The following is a 24,327-nucleotide window of genomic DNA, read 5'->3' on the forward strand; positions in this document are numbered from 1 at the left end:
GGGGAGAGAGGGGAGAGAGGGGAGAGAGAGGAGAGGGGAGGGAGAAGAGAAAAAGAAGGGAAGGGGAAGGGAAGAAGAGAGAGAGAGAAAAAAGGGCAAGAGGAAACTTTTGGGGGCGATAGAAATGTTCACTCTATTAGTTGTGGCAATGGTCTCATGAAGGTATACATATGTCAGTATTTTAAAAACTGTATCATTTAACTATGTGCAGCCTATAATACGTCTACTATATTTCAATAAGCCCTTTAAAATTTTGGGAAATAAGCCATACATATCATCAGTGATTATTAAAGAGCACAATGTTATAGAATTAAAACTAACATATTACACAAATGAAAGTTCATCTATGTGAAGGTAACGCTTTGGCCCTTTTTGTAGAATAACATCTTTTTTATGGATGTATAAGGCTCTGAGATGTAGCTTAACAAGCATGCACCTTTCAATATGTTAATCAAAATGAGAAATGTAAAGGCCCACTTGTAATATTCTTCATTAAAAGATTTCCACTCATCAACAAAGTTAAAATAGAATACCAATGCCTTTAAGTCTTAGAGACTTAATTTTTTAAAGGACGAACTTTTTAAAAAATCAGCCTGTACAAGGATATATAATCCAAAACTTTATGCTCTGAGAAGTGTATTCTAAACAGAATTCTAAACAGAAATCATTTGGCTTAAAAACCTTTAGGTTTTTATAGAACACAAGTGAAAAGGGACCATACTCATTAAATTGAAAAATTTTTTGTAATTCAAATATCATGCTAATTATCAGTGCAATAGATCCATCTCTTGAAATGTTATTTAGCCACCAAAATGTTTAATATTAGCTGTTTAATATTATTTTTCTTAGACATAAAGATTTCATAATACATTTATACCAACATTTGTCATTACTAAATACTATTTTAAAATTCAGGAGTTCTGTAATCCCAGCACTTTGGGAGGCCGAGGCGGGCAGATCACGAGGTCAGGAGATCGAGACCATCCTGCCTAACATGGTGAAACCCCGTCTCTACTAAAAAAAAAATACAAAAAACTAGCAGGGCGAGGTGGCGGGCGCCTGTATTCCCAGCTACTCGGGAGGCTGAGGCAGGAGAATGGTGTAAACCTGGGAGGCGGAGCTTGCAGTGAGCTGAGATCCGGCCACTGCACTCCAGCCCGGGCGACAGAGGGAGACTCCGTCTCAAAAAATAATAATAATAATAATTCAGGAGTTCTTGTCTATGATTTCTTCATTATCTCTCTAAACAGAATGAAATGAGCACTTGGTCATGTAAAACAGAATACTAGAATTATGGGACATTCATTTTGTAAAAAATGGTATAAGTACCTCTAAATTCTCAACAGTGAATAGCTATAATACCTACAGATGAAACACAAGCAAAGAGGATTTTTAAAGTAATTACAAGTACCTAAATAAATATTTTGGAAATGCACACGGATATGCAGATCTTTTCCTTAAAAATCCAAGTGTCAAATCAAGAAGCTGAATAATGCTTACTTACACATATACATATCGATTTAGAGTAAGAAAAACTTTTAAAACATGTCATTAAAGGAGGTTTCCTATAAATTATCACACAATAATTTTATGGTTTCATGGAACCAATTTGATTTATCCTTCCAGGAGATTCTTATTGTATTCAGACTAAAAGAAAAGAGCACCTATAGACTACTTAAGCAGCTGTTGCTGAAATAGCTTCTTTTAAAAGAACTAAAGTTCAAACAACATTTTACTAAATCTGTAGGTAGTACAGCTCATTAAATGTTCCCATGTGATACTATATTATAGATTGATATTCAGTTCAATACACATCGATGAATTCTACTATGTCTTCACTGAAACAAGTGCTGAAGACAACAGATAAAAAGAGGAACCAAGATTTACAGAACACCTACTAGAAACCACACAATTTGCTAGGCACTGTACACAAATCATAATAAGTAAGACCCAAGTCTAAACACAAAATTCACTTATGTTCCATATATCACTTATATACATCACCTAAAAGTAATTTTATACAACATTTTGAATAATTTTGTGCATGAAACAAAGACTGTGTACATTTAATGATCAGAAAGCGAAGGTATCACTATCTCTGCCACCCGCAAGGACAATCTGTGGTTGTTAAGCATCACCATCATTCTTGTCTTTATATGCTACCAATAAGCAATCATTTTCTTTTTCAAAAAATTTTACATCTTTTAAATAAAACTTACCCTTGTGCAGAGGCCATGCTAATCTTCTCTGTATCATTTCAATTTTAATATATGTGCTTCCAAAGCAAGCACAGCAATCATTTTCTTATACTTGTTCACATATAAGTACTCAACAGGAAAAAATATGACATCACTAATATAATGAAAGAATAATGTGTTCATGGTAAGTAAGCAGCATGGTAGCATCATCAGAACACCTACACTGGTTGCAAACAACATTAACAATGGCAGGCTTTCGGTCTCTACCTACAATGTTGAGCCTTGTACTGTACCCTGTATTTTTATTATTATTATTTTTTAGGTGAGAAAAGACATCAGAAGCAGTTGAGGGACCAAGAAGTGCATCCTCTAGAAATGCATTCTGTTGGATGGCTTTTTAAAATGTTTCATCCAAAAACTTCCAGAAGATAACATCAAAAAAACCCTTCTAGACATTGGCTTAGACAAAGACTTCATGACCAAGAAACCAAAAGCAAATGCGATAAAAACAAAGATAAATAGGTGGAACTTAATTAACTAAAGAGCTTCTGCACAGCAAAAGGAAGTCAGCAGAATAAACAGACAACCCACAGAGTGGGAGAAAATCTTCACAATTTACACATCTGACAGAGGACTGATATCCAGAATCTACAAGGAACTCAAACAAGTTGGCAAGAAAAAAATAAATAATCCCATCAAAAAATAGGCTAAGTACACGAATAGACAATTCTCAAAAGGAGATATACAAATGGCCAACAAATATATGAAAAAACGCTCAACATCACTAATGATCAGGGAAATGCAAATCAAAACCACAATGCAATACCACCTTACTCCCGCAAGAATGGCCATAATCAAAAAATCAAAGAATAATAGATGTTGGTGTGGATACAGTGAAAAAGGAACATTTCTACACAGTTGGTGGGAATGTAAACTAGTAGAACCATTATGGAAAACAGTGTGAAGATTCCTTAAAGAATTAACAGTAGAAATTCCACTTGATCCAGCAATCCCACTCTTGGGTATCCATCCAGAGGAAAAGAGATCATTATACAAAAAAGATACCTGCACACGCATGTTTATAGCAGCACAATTCGCAATTGCAAAAATACAGAACCAGCCCAAATGCCCATCAATCAACAAATGGATAAAAAAATTGTGGTGGGTGTATACAACGGAATACTACTCAGCCATAAAAAGGAACAAATTAATGATTTTTGCAGCAACCTGGATGGAACTAAAGACTATTATTCCAAGTGAAGTAACTCAGGAATGGAAAACCAAACATTGTATGTTCTCACTCGTAAGTAGGAGTTAAGCTATGAGGATGCAAAGGCATAAGAATGATACAATGAACTTTGGGGACCTGGGGGAAAGGATGGGAGTGGGGTGAGGGAAAAAAGACTGAAATTGGGTTCAGTGTATACTGCCTGGGTGATGGGTGCACCAAAATCTCACAAATCACCATTAAAGAACTTACTCACGTAGCCAAATACCACCTGTTCCACAAAAACCTATGGAAATAAAAAACTTTTTAAAGAAGTTTCCTCTGGAGTCATCTGCCTAATTAACAATAGTTTTTGTCTTTGAAGGCTCTCTTTGATTTTATAAAGTGACATGATTTCTTGCTTTGTTATGAATACACACTGCTCTAGTCCTTCAATAGGCGCATCACAGCGTTTTGACTGCAACCTGTTACATGAGGTCAGGTGTGGAATTTTCTACTTGTGGTGTTATGTCAGCCCTTAAAAAGTTTCAGGTTTTGGAGCATTTCAGATTTCAGATTTTCAGATTAGGGATGCTCAACTTGTAATGCGTTTGTTGACACACAAACTAAAACATCAAAAAGAAAAGTCAGGGTGATCTATTGTTGATGTTAACTGACTGCATGCATCCCTGGTGAATGTTTTCAATGGAAACTGCTTTAGAGATGGCAGAAAGATGAAATTCTTTCCATCAGTCCTACAAATACATAGTCCTATAAATTCAATTTTGTATTCAAATAATAATTTTCAACCCTCCACTTTAGATATCCTACCTTTTTTTTTTTTTTTTTTTTGAGACAAGGTGTCACTCTGTCACCCAGGCTGGAGTGCAATGGCTCACTGCAGCCTCGACCTCCTGGGCTCAGATGATTCTCCCACCTCAGCCTCCCTACTAGCTGGTATTACAGGTACACGCCACCACACTGGGCTAGTTGTTTGTAGAGACAGGGTTTTGCCATGTTGCCCAGGCTGGTCTTGAACCCTGGGCTGAAGTGATCCACCCACCTTGGCCCCTCAAAGTGCTGGAATTACAGGCATGAGGCACTGTTCCTGGTCCCTGGTTTTAAATAGTACAATGCCCTATAACAGGTAATGGAAATCTAAGGAAATGATAGGCTCCAGAAGCTTTTTTTTTTTTTAGAACCATGAAAGTGCTAAAGTGTGTGTGTGTTGAGAGATGTTGCCATGTTGCCCAGGCTAGTCTCAAACTCCTGATCTTAAGCAATCCTCCCGCCTTGGCCTCCCAAGGTGTTGAGATTATAGGCATAAGCCACTGCACCTGACCCTAATTTTCTCTTCATAAAATGCTCCATAAAATTTGAATACAAAAATACCACCATCCATATACTTACATACTTATTTTCAGTAAGGTCAAACACCAATGATGTAGTTTTTTGCACCAGAGATTCTTTATATAATAGAAGTCAATGGACTTAAATATCATGACTACAGTCTTCAACAAGAGAACAAAACTTAGATGTTTCTGGGAATCCTTTGTGTGTGAACAAGACCCAAAACCCATGTACAAACTAATGGCAGTGACCAGAATCCTCCTGTCGACTTTTAAAACTATCTATTTCATTATGAAGTGTGAGTGACTGAGGCTCAGCCAACAATAGCTTCCACTTTGCCACTAGATTGTCTTTGGAGTCTAAAGGCCTTACTACCAGATGGGGTGTTAGTGTGAGTGGATGGAATTATTCAACTAATTTCTTTGAAGAGTTCATTTAAGTTCATTGTGGTATTTTGCTTTTCTTAAACTAAAAAAAAAAAAAAAAAATTTTGCTGCTAGACAATGTGAGATATTGTGGTTTTTGAACTACAGAAAAATTGTGGCCAGGGGTGGTGGCTCACACCTGTAATCCCAGCACTTTGGGAGGCCGAGGCGGGCAGATCACGAGGTCAGGAGATCGAGACCATCCTGTCTAACATGGTGAAACCCCGTCTCTACTAAAAAATACAAAAAATTAGCCGGGTGTGGTGGCGGGCACCTGTAGTTCCAGCTCCTCAGGAGGCTGAGGCAGGAGAAGGGCGTGAACCTGGGAGGTGGAGGTTGCAGTGAGCCGAGATTGTGCCACTGCACTCCAGCCTGAGCGAACAGAGCGAGACTCCATCTCAAAAAAAAAAAAAAGAAAGAAAAGAAAAATTGGATGAATGAATTGGCGCAGTCTGTAGCATCTTTCTCTGACTTCTCCTTTGTGATAATAGCACACATTTGTCAACTATAAAATTAGATAGGGCTTGCTGTCAAAAAATTTTTTAATCTATGACTTGTCCCTTGATACAAGAAAGAAAAAAATTAAAAATCATTTAATCAATTCCTTAATGTTGAAAATATTTCTTCTTTTTGATATCAGAAATGATTATAGCTGAAGCTAATGGTTGTTGAACTGATCTTAGAATCAAAATTGTCTTCCACAAGCCACCATACAATACTTGATTTATCTACAACCTAATCCATAGAAGACAAACTTTAGCACTGTGGCCCAGGAATAAGGGACACAGGCCTAGTGTTGCCAGAAACCAACGAGGGAAAGGCTGAGCCCTGCACAAGCATCTGCTGGTGGGGCTCACAGCCCAGGTGTATGTGCAGGGCATGCAGAGGGGACAAGTGTCTGTTTTTTCCACTCACCATGGCCTACCCACTGGCAGTCACACAGGCCTGCCTCAGCATCTGAGACCATGGTGTGGCCACTACCTCCACCACCTTGGGAAGCCACCCTGGGAAGCTGACCTCCCCATCTACCTCAGAATCCATCTTTGCTGTGAAAGAGAGGCCCAGCTTTTTCTGAAATTTATTTAATATGGCACTAATACATCCATGTTAGCCTTTGTACCATTACTGTTTGGATGCTATATCTTTTTGCATACAATTGCTTTCAATCTATCTGTGTATTTTTAAAGTATATCTCTTGGGGCCGGGCGTGGTGGCTCAAGCCTGTAATCCCAGCACTTTGGGAGGCCGAGACGGGCGGATCACGGGGTCAGGAGATCGAGACCATCCTGGCTAACACAGTGAAACCCCGTCTCCACTAAAAAATGCAAAAAACTAGCTGGGCGAGGTGGCGGGCGCCTGTAGTCCTAGCTACTCGGGAGGCGGAGGCAGGAGAATGGCGTAAACCTGGGAGGCAGAGCTTGCAGTGAGCCGAGATCTGGCCACTGCACTCCAGCCTGGGCGACACAGCAAGACGCCGTCTCAAAAAAAAAAAAGTATATCTCTTAGTATTTTTTAAATTTGTTCTGATAATCTCTACCTTTTAATTGGAAAGTTTAGTTCATTAACATTTAATATTTAGGTCCATGATTTTATTATTTGTTTTCTTTTTGTCCCTTCTTTTACTTTTTGCCTACCTTTTTTTGGATTATTTGAATACATTTAAAAATTCCTTTTTAATTTAATCTATCAGCCTTTATTTTAGTTGCTGTTCTGTGATTACAATATACATCTTTAGCTTTTCATGCTCTACTTAGAATATAATATCACTTCAAAAAAATGTAGAAATACTGCATTCATATACAACCACCTAAACATCCCCCTTTCTGCTACTGGTGTCACATGTATCATACCTACATACACTATAAACTCTATAAGACAACACTATAATTTTATGTAAAACAATGAATTATATTTTAAAGAAACTAAGAGAAAAAATTAGTGCTTATGTTTACCCCAATATTCACCATTTTCATTTCTGATGCATTTCACTTCTGCATCATTGAAGTACCCATCCATCATTTTCCTTCTACCTGAAGAACAAGTTTTGGAATCTCTTGTAGTACAGGTTTGTTGGTGATAAATTCTCTTAGATATTTTTCTTTTTCTTTTTTTTCTTTTTTTCTTTTTTTTTTTTTTTTTGAGATAGAGTTTCACTCTTTTTGCCCAGGCTGGAGTGCAATGGCACAATCTTGGCTCACTGCAACCTCCGCCTCCCAGGTTCAAGCGATTCTCCTGCCTCAGCCCCTCAAATGGCTGGGATTACAGGTATGCACCAAGATGCCCAGCTAATTTTGTATTTTTGGTAGAGACAGGGTTTCACCATGTTGGCCAGTCTGGTCTCGAACCCCTGACCTCAGGTGATCCACCTGCCTTGGCTTCCCAAAGTGCTGAGATTACAGGCATGAGCCTCCGTGCCCAGGAGAGGCATTTTTCTTTTTAATTTTAGATGTCTTTATTTTGCCTTCATTCTTTTATTTATTTACTTATTTATTTGAGAGACAGAGTCTCATTCTATTGCCCAGGCTAGAGTGCTATGGCACAATTACAGCTCACTGCAGCCTCAAACTTGTGGGCTCAACTGATCCCCCAACCTCAGCCTCCTGAGAAGCTCCCACTACAGGCATGTGCCACCACACCAGCTAATTTTTTTTAAATTTGTCGTAGAGACGGGGTTTCACTATGTTGCTCTAGATGGGCTAGGTAGGTCTTAAACTCCTAGCCCCAAGCAATCCCCCTGCCTCAGCCTCCCAAAGCACTGTGATTACAGGTGTGAGCTACTGTCTTCATTCTCACAGGAAGTTCTAGAATAAGATTACTAAATTGATGGTTTCTTCCTCTCAACATTTTAAAGATGTTCAACTGTCTCTGACCTCCAAAGTTTCTAACGGAAGTCATCAGTTCCCAATTATTGTTCCTCCACGCCGAGACCAGCTTGGCTGTGGAGACCCTAACCCAGCAGCGCTAGAGAAATTAAAGACACACACACAGAAATATAGTGTGTGGAGTGGGAAATCAGGGGTCTCACAGCCTTCAGAGCTGAGAGCCTCGAACAGAGATTTACCCACATATTTACTGACAGCAAGACAGTGATAAGCATTGTTTCTATAGATTATAGATTAACTAAAAGTATTCCTTATGGGAAACAAAGGAATGGGCTGAAATAAAGGGGTGGGCTCTGGCTAGTTACCTGAAGCTGGAACATGTCCTTAAGGCACAGATCGCTCATGCTATCATTTGTGGTTTAAGAAAGCCTTAAGCGGCTTTCCGCCCTGGGTGGGCCAGGTGTTCCTTGCCCTCATTCCAGTACACCCACGACCTTCAGTGTGGGCGTCATGGCCACCACGAATGTGCCACAGTGCTGCGGAGATTTTGTTTATGGCCAGTTTTGGGCCAGTTTATGGCCAGATTTTGGGGGCCTGTTCCCAACACCTCCATATTTAATGTGTCATGTTTTCTCTGGTTGCTTTCTAGATTTGCTCTTTACCTTAGGTTTTTAGCAGTTTTACTACAGTGTACCTAATTTATTCTGCTTTAAGTTCACTAAGTTTCTGGAATCTATAAATTTATGTGTTCCAGATTTGGAAATTTTTCAGTCATTGTTTTTTCAAAAGTTTTTCTGCCTCATTCTCTCCCTCTTTGTCTTCTGGGATTCTAATTGGAAATATGTTATAAGCTTGTACAGTTCCTCACATTCCTAAGGCTCTGTTTATTTTCTTCTAATCATTTTCTTTCTATTCTTTACATTGGATAATTTTAAGTTATTGGAACCTTTCCTCTGTTATCTCCATTCTGCTATTAAGCCCATCAAGTGAATTTTTATATTTTATAGTTCTAGAATTTACATTTTTTATGATTTCAGTTCTCTGCTGAGGTTTCTTGTCTTTTCACTCATTCTGAATATATTTTCTTTACCTCACCCTTTCCCAGCAATTGCTTCCCCAGCTGCTTTAAAGTAGTTGTCTGCTAATCCAGTTCACATTGGGGTTAGTCTCTGTTAACTGCTTTTTGTCTTCAGAATGGGACACATTTTCCTCATTTTCAATTTTGGATTGTATCCTGGACCTTGTGAATGTTATACTGTGAATTTCATTTTCTTCACTGAAGACTGTTCACATTTTTGTTTTAGTAGGAAATTACCTTGCTTGGATTCAAACTACAAATTCTTCTCTTGGGCAGCAACTCAAATCTCAGTTTCGGACCTACCCCTAGTTGGGTAGCTGTTAGTCTGCCCTGCACATGCATGGTTCAGAAGTCAGTCAGAGATTTGGGCAGGGGTTACACACAGAACCTCAGGCTATATCAATCTAGTTCTCTCTGGGATCCATTTCTCATTTCCAGCGGCAGTTTCTTACTGCAAACTCTATCATCTGGTTTTTCAGGCCAGAAAGACTGGATTTTCTATGAGAATAGCAGGTATCAATGCAGCACTGATTTCACCCTGCCCTGAGGCTGGTATTAAAAAAGAGGAAACTCTCCGTGCTGGACATTCTTCCAAGTGTTGTCTTTCCTCAAGAATCTGCCAGCCTCTTTTCTTTTCTTTTTTTTTTTTTTTTTTTTTTACTCTCCAGGACCTTCACATAGTTGTGTAGAGTATTTTACTCAGAATTTATCATTGTTACCTGCAGAAAGATCATTTGGCTATGGCCTTACATACACTGAAGAGGTTTTAGTTTTTAATAGGGAACTTAACCCATTTATATTCCCTGTCAGAAAATATCTGATCTTGTTTCACACTTTTTGTTCATACTTTTTTGCTGTTTTCTAGGTTTTGCTCTAAGAAATATTTTTTCTTTGATCTTTCATCTTTTCTACTTTTGTAGAAAAGATTTTCAAGTCATCTGAAAAGCAGAAGGCATATTTTAACTTCTAAAATACTTGACTGTATCTGACCTCAATTACCAGTGTTACAACTGATGACACTGCCCTTCAAGACTGTAAACTCTCCCTGCAAAGGGAACAAAATTATCATTTATAACCAAAGGACTTGTTTCCTTTCTTCATCATTCTATTAATTCTATTTCTGTATTCTGGCAGAGCTTCTTATGTTAGTTTTCCTACATCACTGATTTTACTTTCTTCAGTTTTAAGTCTACAGTTTAGTACTTCTACTGCAAATTTTAATTTATTTAATTTTAATTAATTTAATCTCTTTTTATCTCATTTTGTTTTCTTTTATCACAGCTGATCTCAGTAAATCAGTTTTCAGCTCAATCTGTTGTCTTTTCTCAGCTTGGATCATCTGTATTGAAGAGTCCATGTTTTCCTGATTTTTGAATAATATAAAACAAAAAATTCCTAAGACATACTTCTCTTTGCTCTAGTAGATCATCTGTAAAAGGATGTTATTCTTTCACCTTTTTTATTATATTTTATTTTATTTATGTATTTATATATTTACTGAGACAGACTCTCACTCTGTTGCCCAGGCTGGAGTGTAGTGGCCTGATCTTGGTTCACCGCAACCTCCGCCTCCTGGGTTCAAACAATTCTCATGCTTCAGTTTCCTGAGTAGTTGGAATTACAGGTGTGCACCACCACAATTTTTTTTTTGTATTTTTAGTAGAGACAGGGTTTTATTATGTGGGTCAAGCTGGTCTCCAACTGCTGGCCTCAAGTGATCCGCCCGCCTTGCCTCCCAAAGTGATGGGATTACAGGCATAAGCCACGGCACTCAGCTTCTTTCACCTTTTAAGAATGAGATTTATTGCTGCAGTATCTTTTGTCATTCTCATATTAGGGTATTTTCTTAAGCAAGTGTATATAATCTTGAACAAGGTCTAATTTTGGTGCAACTCTGCAATCAAGATACATGGCTTTTACCTAGTTTCCCTCACTTCCCACCTAGTTGTTGTCATAATCTGTCTGTACTTTAGTTCAACATTAAAAAGTAATCAGTGTCATCCTGGATGTGTTCATAACTGTGGCAGAAATGCCTCCATAGTTTCCCTGCTAAGCATAATTCAGACTTTTTAGCTAAGATACATATATTTGGTATTCATATTAAGAAACTATTCATCTACTTATATTTTATGAAGTTATTCTCTGAAGAAAGGATGTTGAATTTTGCCAAATGCTTTGTCAGCCTTTAAGGTGATGACCATTGTATTTTTCCCCCTAGAAGCATTAAAATAATAAATTAAAATTAATATGTGTGTGTATGTGCATACCCATAACTGTTAGCCAACTTTCTAGTGATATTCAGTCTTTTATTTAGTATGAATATGCTGGTCTGAGTAGGAATCACATCATGCTGTTGCCTGATAATCTAAGAAAAATAGTATTATTTTTGACATTCGAATGCTATCTAATGCATTTTCATTATAATAAACAGTGAATAGCTGGGCGCGGTGGCTCACACCTATAATCCCAGCACTTTGGGAAGCTGAGGCGGGTGGATCACCTAAGGTCGGGAGTTCAAGACCAGCCTGACCAACATGGGGAAACCCTGTCTCTACTAAAAATACAAAATTAGTCAGGCGTGGTGGTGCACGCCTGTAATCCCAGGTACTTGGGAGGCTGAGGCAGGAGAATCGCTTGAACCACGGAGGCAGAGGTTGCAGTGAGCCGAGATTGTGCCATTGCACTCCAGCCTAGACAACAAGAGCGAAGCTCCATCACAAAAAAAAAAAAAAAAAACGAATAAAATCCAGAAACTCCAAAGTTCACTGCTCTGATGGTTCTAGGGTCAGTCAGTCTGGGATATTTTTAGCACCTTGTGTCAATCTGCCAAAGAAGCAGAGTCATTTCAATTTATGTAGTCTATTTCCCCATAAAAATGTGTTTCTATTTTTGATTGAATAAATGTCTCAAGTTGAACTACTAATTTAATTTCCAATTTTTAACTAATTGAACCTACAAATCTATTATTAATTTGTTGTCAGAGTCTTTATCCACTTAAAACAGTCTTATTATATTTCCCTATTGGAATGTCATGAAATTAACAACATTTTACTGCAGTACCTAAAATGTGAGAGTCACGTACGTGAAATTTTAAATCATGGATTTTTGTTTCTAGCTATTCTGATGACTTGACACTATATATATATATATATATATATATTTTTTTTTTTTTTTTTTCCCCAGAGACAAGGTCTTCCTATGTTGTTCAGGCTACAGTCAGTGGCTATTCACAGGCATGATTGTAGATCATGTAGCCTTGAACTCCTGGACTCAAGCAATTCTCCTGCCTCAGCCTCCCAAGTAGCTAGGATGACAGACATGTGCAAATGCACCCAGCCCTGACACTAGAATCTTTGAAAAGCAAAAACCATAATCCAGGTCTCTTCTGATTAAAAAAAAAAAAAGAAAGAAGGAAAAGTAAATATGTATTTACTTGTATGTAGACATTAAAATATTTACCTACATGACAAAATTGCTAAATGAATAATTTACTTGAAGCTTTATAAAAATAAGAAATTAAACACAAACTCTCTCTGCGTATATTTTATCTGAAACTTTTCAAATAATTTCCTATTCCTATGGATCTGATCCAAGATCCTCTTTATTTCAGGTTCAAGAGCCTTAACCAGATTGTCCTATGAAATATAAAATGAGTGTTTTCGGTTGGTTTTTTTCCAAGATGGTGGATTAGCGGCTTTCAGCATGCCTCAGACACTTGGAAATAGCAAGATAGTACATAAAGATCAACTCTGTGAGTTTTAATTCAAGGAGGAAAATGGAAATCTACTGGAGTCATAAAGGACATCCCAGAACCCAGGGAGGAGAATGCCAGAAAACAGCCCCCATGCTAGCATCCAGCTGACAAAGGTGAGTGAATCCCCAGGACGTGAGAAAGGATGAAGTCTCACTCTGTGACTCACCTTGCCACTGGGAATCCAAACAACCCAGGCCAAAGGAAAGCATTTTGCTTCTCCCAAGCCCTGTAGTTAACTTGAAGAGAGGATTGGAGACACTGTGAAGGAAAGACACTGGGAAAAGCTGCAGGCATTTTCCCAGATCTGAGACTGAGAGCAGGACACCATTTTTAATCTGGGCCATTCTTTGGTGACCTGCAGCATGGCTGTATGGGCATTTTAGTCTCAGGCCAGAGATTGGAACACCTGCTCCAGAGTTGGATAGGGGGCCTCCATATCCAGAACTGTGGAAAGTGCTTCAGCAGTAGGTGCTGGAATTGTGCTCTCCCCTGTCACAAGTCTGGCATGGAAGAGAGCTGCAGTTTCTCCTGGGTGGTGAGACTTGAAGCCAGGGCCAGCATGGAAACCTGCAACGGATCTGTGTGTGCCATCGCTGGGTGCCCCACCCTGCTTCCCTGAGATCATGGTGCAGCAGGGCCCTCTCTCTTCCAACCCCAGGCAGAAATCCAGGCATTTGGAATATGTACTTGCCTGAACCAGTAGCCTGAGCCATCCCACCGTTCCTGGACATAGACTGCGATGCTGTGAGGCTCTCTCTGCTCCACACCTAGGCAGATCTCCAGGCATTTGGAACACCTGTTTGCCAGTTTCAGCAGCCTAAGCTGCCCCAGCCTTCCTGTACAGAGATCCTGGTATAGGGGGACCCTCTCTGTTACATGCCCAGGAAGATATCCAGGCATTCAGAGCACCTGCCTGCTTGGTCCAGCAGCCTAAGTTGCCCCACCCCTCCTGTGTAGAGCTCTTGGTGCATGGGGGCCCTCTCTGCTCCATGCCCAGGCAGATCTCCAGGCATTTGGAGCGTCACTCACCTGGATCGTCAGCTTGACCTGCCCCAATCTTCCTGTGCAGAGAGTCTGGTGCAGAGAGGCCCCCTCTGCCTCACAACCAGACAGCTATCCAGGCATTCAGAGCACCCTCTCATCTGGTTCAGCAGCCTAAGCTGCCCCACGCTTCCTGGGCATAGATCATAGTGCAGCAAGACCCTCTCTGGTCCATGTCCAGGCAGCTCGCCAGGCAACTGGAGCAACCACTCTCCTGGATTAGGAGCTTAGGCCATCCTCTCATCCTCATGCACAGAACTTGGAGCTGAGCAGGTTTCCCAGGTCCACACCTAGGAAAACCTTTGGGTACCTCATGGTCACCCACTGGATTCTCCCTTGGCACTAGTGCTTGTGTCTACCATCAGGGGACCTGCAGGATTCGCCAGGTCTGCCTCTGCCCTTCATGTCTCCCATTGCCACCCTCTCAACCCCTGTCACCATCAGGACTAAACAAGGAGTGCAGACCACTGTGCCTTCTACAAATCAGCTAATTGCCTGGAGCAACAGAGAGCTTCTGCCAGTAAACAAGGATCAAGTATATACCCAAACACACTGGTTGTAGCTGGCTCTCACCTGTAAGTGCCATCTACAGGCTTGTAAGACAAAGTTCACAGCCCAATATAAAACATGCTGAAAATATGTAACGAATCTGCACGTCGTGCACATGTATCCTAGAACTTAAAGCATAATAAAAAATATTTTTAAAAAACATGCTGAAAGAAGTACATAGGGTAGCTGGTCGCAGTGGCTCATGCCTGTAATTCCAGCAACCTTGGGAGCTTGGGAGGCTAAGGTGGACAGATCACTTGAGGTCAGGAGTTCGAGACCAGTCTGGCAAACAAGGTGAAACCCTGTCTCTACTAAAAATACAAAACTTAGCCAGGCATGGTAGTGGGTGCCTGCAATCCCAGCTACTGAGGAGGCTGAGGCAAAAGAATTGCTTGGACCTGGGAGGAAGAGGTGGTAGTGAGCCAAGATTGGGCCACTGCACTCCGCAATCCAGCCTGGGTGACTAAGTGAGACTCTATCTCCAAAAAAAAAAAAAAAAAAAGAAGAAGAAGAAGGAGAAGGAGAAGAGCAGCAGCAGCAGCAGCATAGGACTGTTCAAGCAAAGCCAAAAGATCTTACCGAGCATTCTCTACAGTCACATCCCCTGGGCAAGCAGGGAAAAGGGAAAGAAAAGAAAAATTAATAATAATAATAATAACAACAATAATAACAGCATTATAGGGAAAGAAAGAAAAAGAAAAAAATCCTACCTGCATGAAAATAATTACAAAAATCAGAAGTGCCAGTGTCTCTAGATGAGAAGGAACCAGCACAAGAATTCTGGCAACATGAAAAAGTTAAAGGTAGTGACACCACCAAAAAATTTCTCTAGATCTCCAGCAATGGTCCCTAACCAAAATAGAAACTCAGAAATAACAGGTAAGGAACTCAAAGCATAGGCCGGGTGTGGTGGCTCACACCTGTAATCCCAGCACTTTAGGAGGCCAAGGCAGCCAGATCACCTGAGGTTGGGAGTCCGAGACCAGCCTGGCCAATATGGTGAAAGCCCATCTCTACTAAAAGTACAAAAATTAGCTGGGCGTGGTGGCATGTGCCTGTAATCCCAGCTACTTGGGTAGCTGAGGCAGGAGAATCACTTGAACCTGGGAGATGGAGGTTGCAGTAAGCTGAGATTACATGACTGCACTCCAGCCTGGGCATCAGAGTGAGACTATATCAAAAAAAAAAAAAAAAAAAAAAAAAAAAACTTCAAAGCATGGCTTGCAAGGAAGCTCACAGAGATCCAAGACAAAGTTAAAAATCGAGAAAAGAAACTTCTAAAGCAATCCAAGAAATGAAGAGATAAACATCTTAAAAAGAAATCAATCAGAGCCTCTAGAATTAAAAAACTCGCTTAAGGAATTTCAAAATAAAATTGAAAGCTTTATAAATGGACTGGACCAAGCAGAAGAAAGAATTTCAGGACTTCAAGACTGGTCTTTTGAACGAATCCAATCTGACCAAAAAAAAAAAAAAAGAATTTTTAAAAATAAGTAAAATAAGCAAATTATTTGAGAAATGTGGGATTACGTAAAGCAACCAAACCTTTAACATTCCTGAGAGAGAAGGAGAAAAAGCAAACCACTTGGAAAATATACTTGAGGCAATAATTCAAGAAAACTTCCCTAGTCCTTAGAACATGGATAAATAAATTTGTGAAAAATGTCAAAAAAAAAAAAAAAAAAAAAAGGAAACTTTCCTTATCTTGCCAGGGAGGTAGACATCCAGATACAAGAAATCCAGAGAACACCTGCAAGATACTATATACAAAATGAACATCACCAAGACATATATAGTCACCATACTGTCCAAGGTCAATGCTAAAGAAAATATCTTAAAGGCAGCTAGAGAAAAAGGGCAGATCATGTACAAAAGGAACCCCATCAGGCTAACAGTGGACTTGTCAGCCAGAACCTTGCAAACCAGGAGAGACTGGGAGCCGATTATCAGCATTCTTAAAGAAAAGAAACTCCAACCAAGAATTTCACATCCTGCCAAACTAAGTTTCACAGCAAAGAAGAAATAAAATCATTTCCAGACAAGCAAGTGCCAAAGGAATGTGTTACCACTAGAGCAGCCTTACAATAGATCCTTAAGGGAGTCCTAAATATGGAAACAAAAGAATGATACCTGCTACCACAAAAACACACTTAAGTACATAGCCTACAGACCCTATAAAGAAAAAAAACAATAGAAACTACAAAGCAAACAGCTAACAATTTCACAATAGGATCATAACTTCACATATCAATATTAACCTTGAATGTAAATGGTCTAAATGCCCCACTTACAAGGCAAAGAGTGACAAGTTGGATAAAGAAACAAGACCCATCCATCTGTTGTCTTCAAAAGACCCATCTCACATGTAATGACACCCACAGGCTCCAAGTAAAGGGGTGGAGAAAGATCTACCATGCAAAAAGAAAACCAAAAAAAAAAGGCAGAAAAAAAAATCTTATTATCAGATTAAATAGACTTTAAACCAACAATGGTAAAAACATACAAAGAAGGGTATTACATAATGATAAAGGGTTATATTCAATAAAACTTAACTATCCTAAATATATATGTATCCAACATTGGAGCATCCAGATTCATAAAACAAGTACTTATACACTTACAAAAAGACTTAGATAACCACACAATAATAGTAGGGGACTTCAATGCCCTACTGACAGGATTAGATCATCAAGGCAGAAAATTAACAAAGAAATTCTGGACTTAACAGTTGACCAGTTGGACTAATAGATATGTACAGAACACTCTATATATCAACCACAGAATATACAGTCTTCTCATCTGCACACAGAACATACTCCAAGATTAACCACATGCTCAATCATAAAGTAAGTCTTGATAAATTTTTTAAAAATCAAAATCATATCAACCATCCTCTTAGACCGCAGTAGAATAAAAATAGAAATCAATACCAAGAAGATCTCTCAAAACCACACAATTACATGGAAATTAAACAACTTGCTCCTGAATGACTTTGGGGTAAACAATAAAATCAAGGCTGAAATCAAAAGATTCTTTGAAATAAATAAAAACAAAGACACAATATCCCACAATCTCTGGGATATAGCAAAAGCAGTGTCAAGAAAAAAGGTTACAGCCTTTTTGAAAAAGAAAGATTTCAAACCAACAATCTAACATCACACCTAGAAGAACTAGACAAAACAAGAACAAACTAACCCCAAGCTAGCAGAAGAAAAGAAATAACTAAAATCAGACCACAACTGAACAAAATTGAGACTCAAAAATCCACACAAAGAATCAGTGAAACCAAAAGTAGGTTCTTTGAAAGGATAAACAAGATCTATAGACTGCTAGCTAGATTAAAAAAGAAAAAGAGAGAGAAAATCCAAATAAGCACAATCAGAAATGACAAAGGTGACATTCCAACCAATCCCACAGAAAAACAAAAGATCCTCAGAAACTAATACAAACACCTCTACATACACAAACTAGAAAATCCAGAGGAAATGGATTAATTCCTGGAAACATACAGTCTCCCAAGATTGAATCAGAAAGAATTGAAACACCAAACAATATCAAGTTCCAAAATTGAATCAATAATTTAAAAACTACAAATCCAAAAAAGCCCTAGACCAGAGATGGATTCACAGCTAAATTCTACCAGACATACAAAGAAGAGCCAGTACCAATTCTACTGAAACTATTTCAAAAAACTGAGGAGAGACTCCTCCTTAACTCATTCTACAAAGCCAGTATCACCCTAGTACCAAAACCTGGCAAAGACACAATGAAAAGGCTGATATCCCTGATGGACATAGATACCAAAATCCTCAAAAAAATACTAGAAAACTGAATTCAACAACACACCAAAAAGTTAATTCACCATAGTCAAGTAAGCCTCAGTCCTGGGATGCAAGGTTGGTTCAACATACGCAAATCAATAAATATGATTCACCACATAAACAGAATTAAAAACAAAAATCATGGAATAATCTCAATAGATGTAGAAAAAGCTTTCAATAAAATCCAACATCCTTTCATGATAAAAACCCTCAAGAAACTAGACATTGCAGGAATATACCTAAAAAATAATAAGAGCCATCTATGACAAACCCATAGCCAACATCATACTAAATGGGCAAAAACTGGAGAACTGGAATAAGTCCTTTGAGAACTGGAATAAGAAAGGATGCCCACTCTCACCACTCCTATTCATACACTGGAAGTGCTGGCCAGAGCAATCAGGCAAGAGGAAGAAATAAAAGGAATCTAAATTGGAAAAGGAGAAATCAAACTATCTTTCTTCACAGACAGTATGATTCTATACCTTGAAAACTCTAAAGACTCCATCAAAAGTCTCCTGGAACTGATAAACACCTTCAGGAAAGTTTCAGGATACCAAAATCAATATATAAAAATCAGTAGCATTTCTATACACCAATAACATTCAAACTGAGAACCAAATTAAGAATGCAATCCCATTTGTAATAGCCATACACACAAAAAATGCCTACGAATACATCTAACCAAGGAGGTGAAGAAAATAAAGAAAATAACCAAATGTTAATTTTATAGTTATGTCATCACATATTTGAAATAAATGAAAAAAGTGAATTTATATAAAGTGAAATATATATATACACATATATACATACATACACTAGAAATGTTATTTAAAATAAACTAAACAGGCTGGGCGTGATGGCTCATGCTTATAATCCCAGCCTTTTGGGAGGCCTAGGAGGGAGAATTGCTTGAGCCCAGGAGTCTGAGACTAGCCTGGGCAACATAACGAGACCCTAACTCTACAAAAAAAATTAAAAACTAGTTGGGCACAGTGGTACATGCCTGTAGTCCTAGCAACTCAGGAGGCTGAGGCAGGAGGATGGTTTGAGCCCAGGCATTCAAGGTTACAGTGAGCAGCCGGGCGCGGTGGCTCAAGCCTGTAATCCCAGCACTTTGGGAGGCTGAGACAGGCGGATCACGAGGTCAGGAGATGGAGACCATCCTGGCTAACATGGTGAAACCCCGTCTCTACTAAAAAATACAAAAAAATTAGCCGGGCATGGTGGCGGGCGCCTGTAGTCCCAGCTGCTCGGGAGGCTGAGGCAGGAGAATGGCGTGAACCTGGGAAGCGGAGCTTGCAGTGAGCCGAGATCCGGCCACTGCACTCCAGCCTGGGCAACATAGCAAGACTCCGTCTCAAAAAAAAAAAAAAAAGGTTACAGTGAGCTATAATCACACCCCTGTACTCCAGCCTGGGTCAGAGCAAGACCCTGTCTCTAAAAATAAAGTAATTAATTGATTAATTAAATTTAATAAACATTTTGAGACTGCCAGAAAGGAAAATCCCTAGAGACCAAAAAACAAAGAGAAAGCTAAAAACTAAAGTAGTAATCATGCCAGGCACAGGGACTCAAGCCTATAATCCCAACATTTTGGGAGGCTAAGGCAGGAGAATAGTTTGAGCACAGGAGTCTGAGACCAGCCTGGGCAACAGAGGGAGATCCACAAAAAATTTAAAAGTTTGCTGAGCCTGGTAGTCCAAGCTACTCACAAGGCTGAGGCAGAAGGATCGCTTGGGCTCAGGAGGTCGAGGATGCAGTCAGCAGTACCACTCGCCACCGTGCCCAACTAATTTTAAATTTTTTGTACAGATAGGCTCTCATTATGTTGCTCAGGCTAGTCTCAAACTCCTGTACTCAAGCAATTTTCCTGCCTAGGCCTCCCAAAAGGCTGGGATTATAAGCATGAGCCATCACATCCAGCCTGTTTAGTTTATTTTAAACAACATTTCTAGTGTCTTGTAGTGGTATTGCACCATTGCACTCGAGTCTGGGTGACAGAGCAAGACTGTCACAAAACAAAACAAAAATAAAACAATACAAAACAAAAAATAAAGTAGTAATCACAAGCTGACACAGCTGCATGGTGTACAGAGGGTGAGGCCTTGGACCCAAACAAGGCATGAACTGGAAGTTAGGGCTAGAAAAAACGGTGAAGTGCAGGACAGCAGTCTTTGGTCCCTTATTCCCTCCACCCGCCTCAAGTATGACTTCCCCTTCTCTTCTACAAGACCGTCCAAGACACTCCACTCCACAGTTATTTACTCTCTTAGGTTCCTAAACTTGGTGTTGCTTTACATGACCACCAGTTATTTTCTATTAAAATTAATAATGATTAAATAGTCCTCACAATTTTATATTAATATTAATAATTAATTTGTCTATAAATTAACAATAAATTAAGTTATTATAAACAATAAATTATTAACGGATTAGGCTATGATTGTAGCCCCCATCACCAACAACCATCCATTCTTGCCCAGGAAATTGAAGCATTATAAGTAGAAATGAAGGGAATGAGATGAATGAAGCAGAAGGAATTAAACAGAGGGGCTAAAGGATTAATAGAGAAAAAAAAAATGTATGTTCTTCTCCATCAGGCATTATTTTCTAGACTCCTAACCTCTAGTTGTTTGTCTCTGTTGAATGGCAGACACACCATTCACCCAGCTGTACAACTCAAAAAGTTAGAAAGTGTCCTTTCCTTTTTCCCCAGTATCTAACCTATATCCAAGTGCTGTCTACTTCACCTCCTAAATCTCTCTCAAATCTATCCTTCTCTCCATATCCATTGCCATCACCTTGTACCTGGGTTTCTTAACTCAGGCACTACTGATATTTTTGGCTACATAACTCTTTGTTGCAGGGGTTACATTATAGGATACTTTGGCTATATTCCTGGCCTTTACCTACTAGATGCCAGTAGCAGCCCTCTCCCACCGGGTGAGAGAACCAAAAATGTCTCAGGTGTTACCAAATATTCCCTGGTGAGCAAAAGAGGCCCCTCGTTGAGAATCACTGCCTTATACCCTTATACCAAGGTATATTCATTTCTTGTCTAGTGTGCTACAACAGCTTCCTAATATGTCTCCCTGCATGCACCATATTACTATACCCCATCTAGTAACCTAGTCTCCAAACTACAGCCAGAAGGGTATTTCTCAGATCACGTCAGTCCCTGCTAAAGATAAGCTTCAGTGGCTTAGCGTTTCTCTTAGAATAAAATCCAAAATCCTTACTATTGCTACAAGGTGTAGCTCTTACCTCTACAGATTCAACTTGTACTTTACTGCATCCTTCTCCCCCTCACTCTCTACTCTAGCCCCACTGGCTACCTCAAATGGGTCATTCTATCTCCAGCCACTCGGCTTTGCCTCAACCCTCTGCCAGCTCTTATAGCAGTCTAAGAAGTTGCTTCTATTTTAAAAGATGGATGGATGGATAGAGAGAGAGAGAGAGAGAGAGATCGATCGATCTGGGGCTGGGCGCAGTAGCTCACACCTGTAATCCCAGCACTTTGGGAGGCCAAGGCAGGTGTATTACCTGAGGTCAGGAGTTCAAGATCAGCCTGGCCAACATGGTGAAACACTGTCTCTACTAAAAATACCAAAAATTAGCTGGACATGGTGGCAGGTGCCTGTAATCCCAGCTACTTGGGAGACTGAGACAGGAGAATCGCTTGAACCCAGGAAGCAGAGGTTGTAGTGAACCGAGATCGCACCACTGCACCCTAGTCTGGGCAACAGAGTAAGGCTCTGTCTCAAAAAAAAAAAAAAAAATTATGACCTAAAAAAAAGTTGAATGCATTTTGATGGCTGGAAAACAGGACACTCTTCTTTTTTTCTTCTCTCCCTCCCCACCTTTTTCTAATGTAGTACTTTGAGTTGCTGTTTTAAGAAAAGGACATTCTTTCTCTGGGACAGGATAGACAGAGATCAGTGATGACCATAAGGCAAAAAGATCGAAAACAATGTGTAAAAAGAGTCACAAAACCTAAGTTCTAGTCTTTGTTCTGTCATTCACTATCCATGTGATTTGTTTTTAATTTACATATAATACGTAACATTTTTTGGCCTACAGTTCTATGTTTTCAGCACATGTAACCACCACTACAATCAGGATGCAGCAGTTGCATCTTGAGGCTGCCCCTTTGTAGTCAAACACCTCCTCACCCTGGACCTTGGCAATCACTGCTCCATTCTTCGTCTTATAGTTTTACCTTTTCCTGATATGCTTAGGCTCTCTGAGTCTTTTTCTCCACGAATAAAAGTATACACACACACACGCACACACACACATATACGTCATCTTCATTACATTAAAATATTAAGTTATTTATGATGATTGTCTGCTGTGGCTAAAAAACCTGCTCTATGACAAGCATCCCATTCCTTCCACAGTTTATATTTAGAAAAGGCTTTCTCTAAGTTTGTCCAGTTTTTGCAATTCTGCATCTTGAACTTTCAGTCTTCTCCAGAAGGGTGGCTCCAGCTCAGATTTCTGCAGGTTACTCCGATACACCGGTAGCTTTGTTCACTCCTACAAAGCTAGGAGCTGCAAAATATTCCTTTACCCCTCCTGGTGGCTGTCCTTCCTCAGTTAGTTAACCACACTGCCACAGTCTAAGCAGCCTAATTATCCTTTCAGCAGTCCTTGCTACAGGGCTTCCAAAATTGTTCTAGCTCTTTGCTATTTATGAGCATAGCTTGTCACCGAATGTCTAAAGGTAATACTGATGCCACTGTCAAATCAACATGTCAGCTGTCGTACAGACAAGCTTCACTTCCACCTAGATAGAAGATCTAATATTAAAAAGTTCACTCCCCTGGCTCATAGGGTTGCTAACACTAGTTAATCACAAGAATGCTATATATAACATTATATGGATTTTAATAAGTACATCTGCAAAATCACTCATAATTCTTTTGTAGTACAATGGATGAGGTATAACTATAATTGTTTGAATAACTGGATCCAAAAAGTGGTGATTAGTTAATTGACATCTTCCTAAGACAAGGCCTCCAGTGGTATGCAACAAGTAACTTAATGTAGTCCTATCTGATTTACACATTTTAATTAAGGAATGGCTAAAGATATAGAAATATGATTATCAAATGTATAAATGTCATAGTAGGGATAGCCAAAAACAAATTATGTTAGAATCATAGTTCAAACCTACTTCAAACATACACCATTTGCAAAACAAAAATAAATAAAAACAAAAAATAAAAAATACTTCAATAAAAATCAGTAAAATGGAACAACATAGACTAATAGGTTGAAATGTAATATGAAAAAAAAGAAATTCACTACACAAACAGAATGAGAGAGACCTAGTTTCACAGCAGGCTACATAGTAAGATCTTGGTCTGTTAGCAATTTTAAATTCAATATACGCCATCAATGTGGCACAGCTTACTTTAAAAAAAAAGTTCCCACTATGACATTACTCTTTTCAGACTCACTAATGAATTCCATGTCACTAATTGCAATGGTTAATTCTCAACCTCATTTCAGCTTGTAGCAGCATTTAACAGAAGTATTCATCAACCCTTTTGTTACTACTTTTCTTTTCCTCACTTGACACTCTCCTGGTTCTCCTCCTACCTCACCAGTTGCTCTTTCCTGCCTCCTTTAAGACTGATGACTTCCAAATGTACATCTCCAGCCCAGATTTTTCCAATGAAGTCCAAACTCTTATATGCATCCCCCTTGGTCACCACAGAAACCCCTACCTCCACCTCCCTACCCAAATCTGCTTTTTCTGTAGTCTACCCCATCTCAGTAAACAGCAACTTCATCCTTCCAATTGCTCAGGCCAAAACCTTTGAGTTACTGTTGATCCCTCTCTCTTTTGTCATACCCTAGATCCATTCCATCAGTAAATCCTGCTGACTCTGCCTATACAGTATATCCAGAACCTGCCCTCTTCTCATCACTTTACTGCTCCATCACCTCCCCTTGGGATTGTTGCTGTAGTCTCCTAAATGGTCTCCTTACTTCTAACTCTGAAACCCCATACCCACACTCTATTCTTTTTTTTTTTTTTTTTTTTTTTTGTCACGGAGTCTGGCTCTGC

General features: G+C 39.3%; 1 protein-coding gene and 1 non-coding gene across 2 annotated transcripts in view; both read right to left on the minus strand.

Annotated features, from left to right (window-relative positions):
- Positions 1-24,327, minus strand: part of AFG1L (AFG1 like ATPase) — a 219,225-nt gene that overhangs the window by 118,058 nt on the left and 76,840 nt on the right. The gene's annotated exons all lie outside the window — the stretch shown is intronic.
- LOC111538651 lies at positions 2,187-2,291 on the minus strand. Its single transcript, XR_002730405.1, has one exon. It is a non-coding gene; the product is annotated as a U6 spliceosomal RNA (small nuclear RNA).

The sequence above is a fragment of the Piliocolobus tephrosceles genome, chromosome 5 (assembly GCF_002776525.5).
Source record: "Piliocolobus tephrosceles isolate RC106 chromosome 5, ASM277652v3, whole genome shotgun sequence".
Lineage (NCBI taxonomy): Eukaryota > Metazoa > Chordata > Mammalia > Primates > Cercopithecidae > Piliocolobus > Piliocolobus tephrosceles.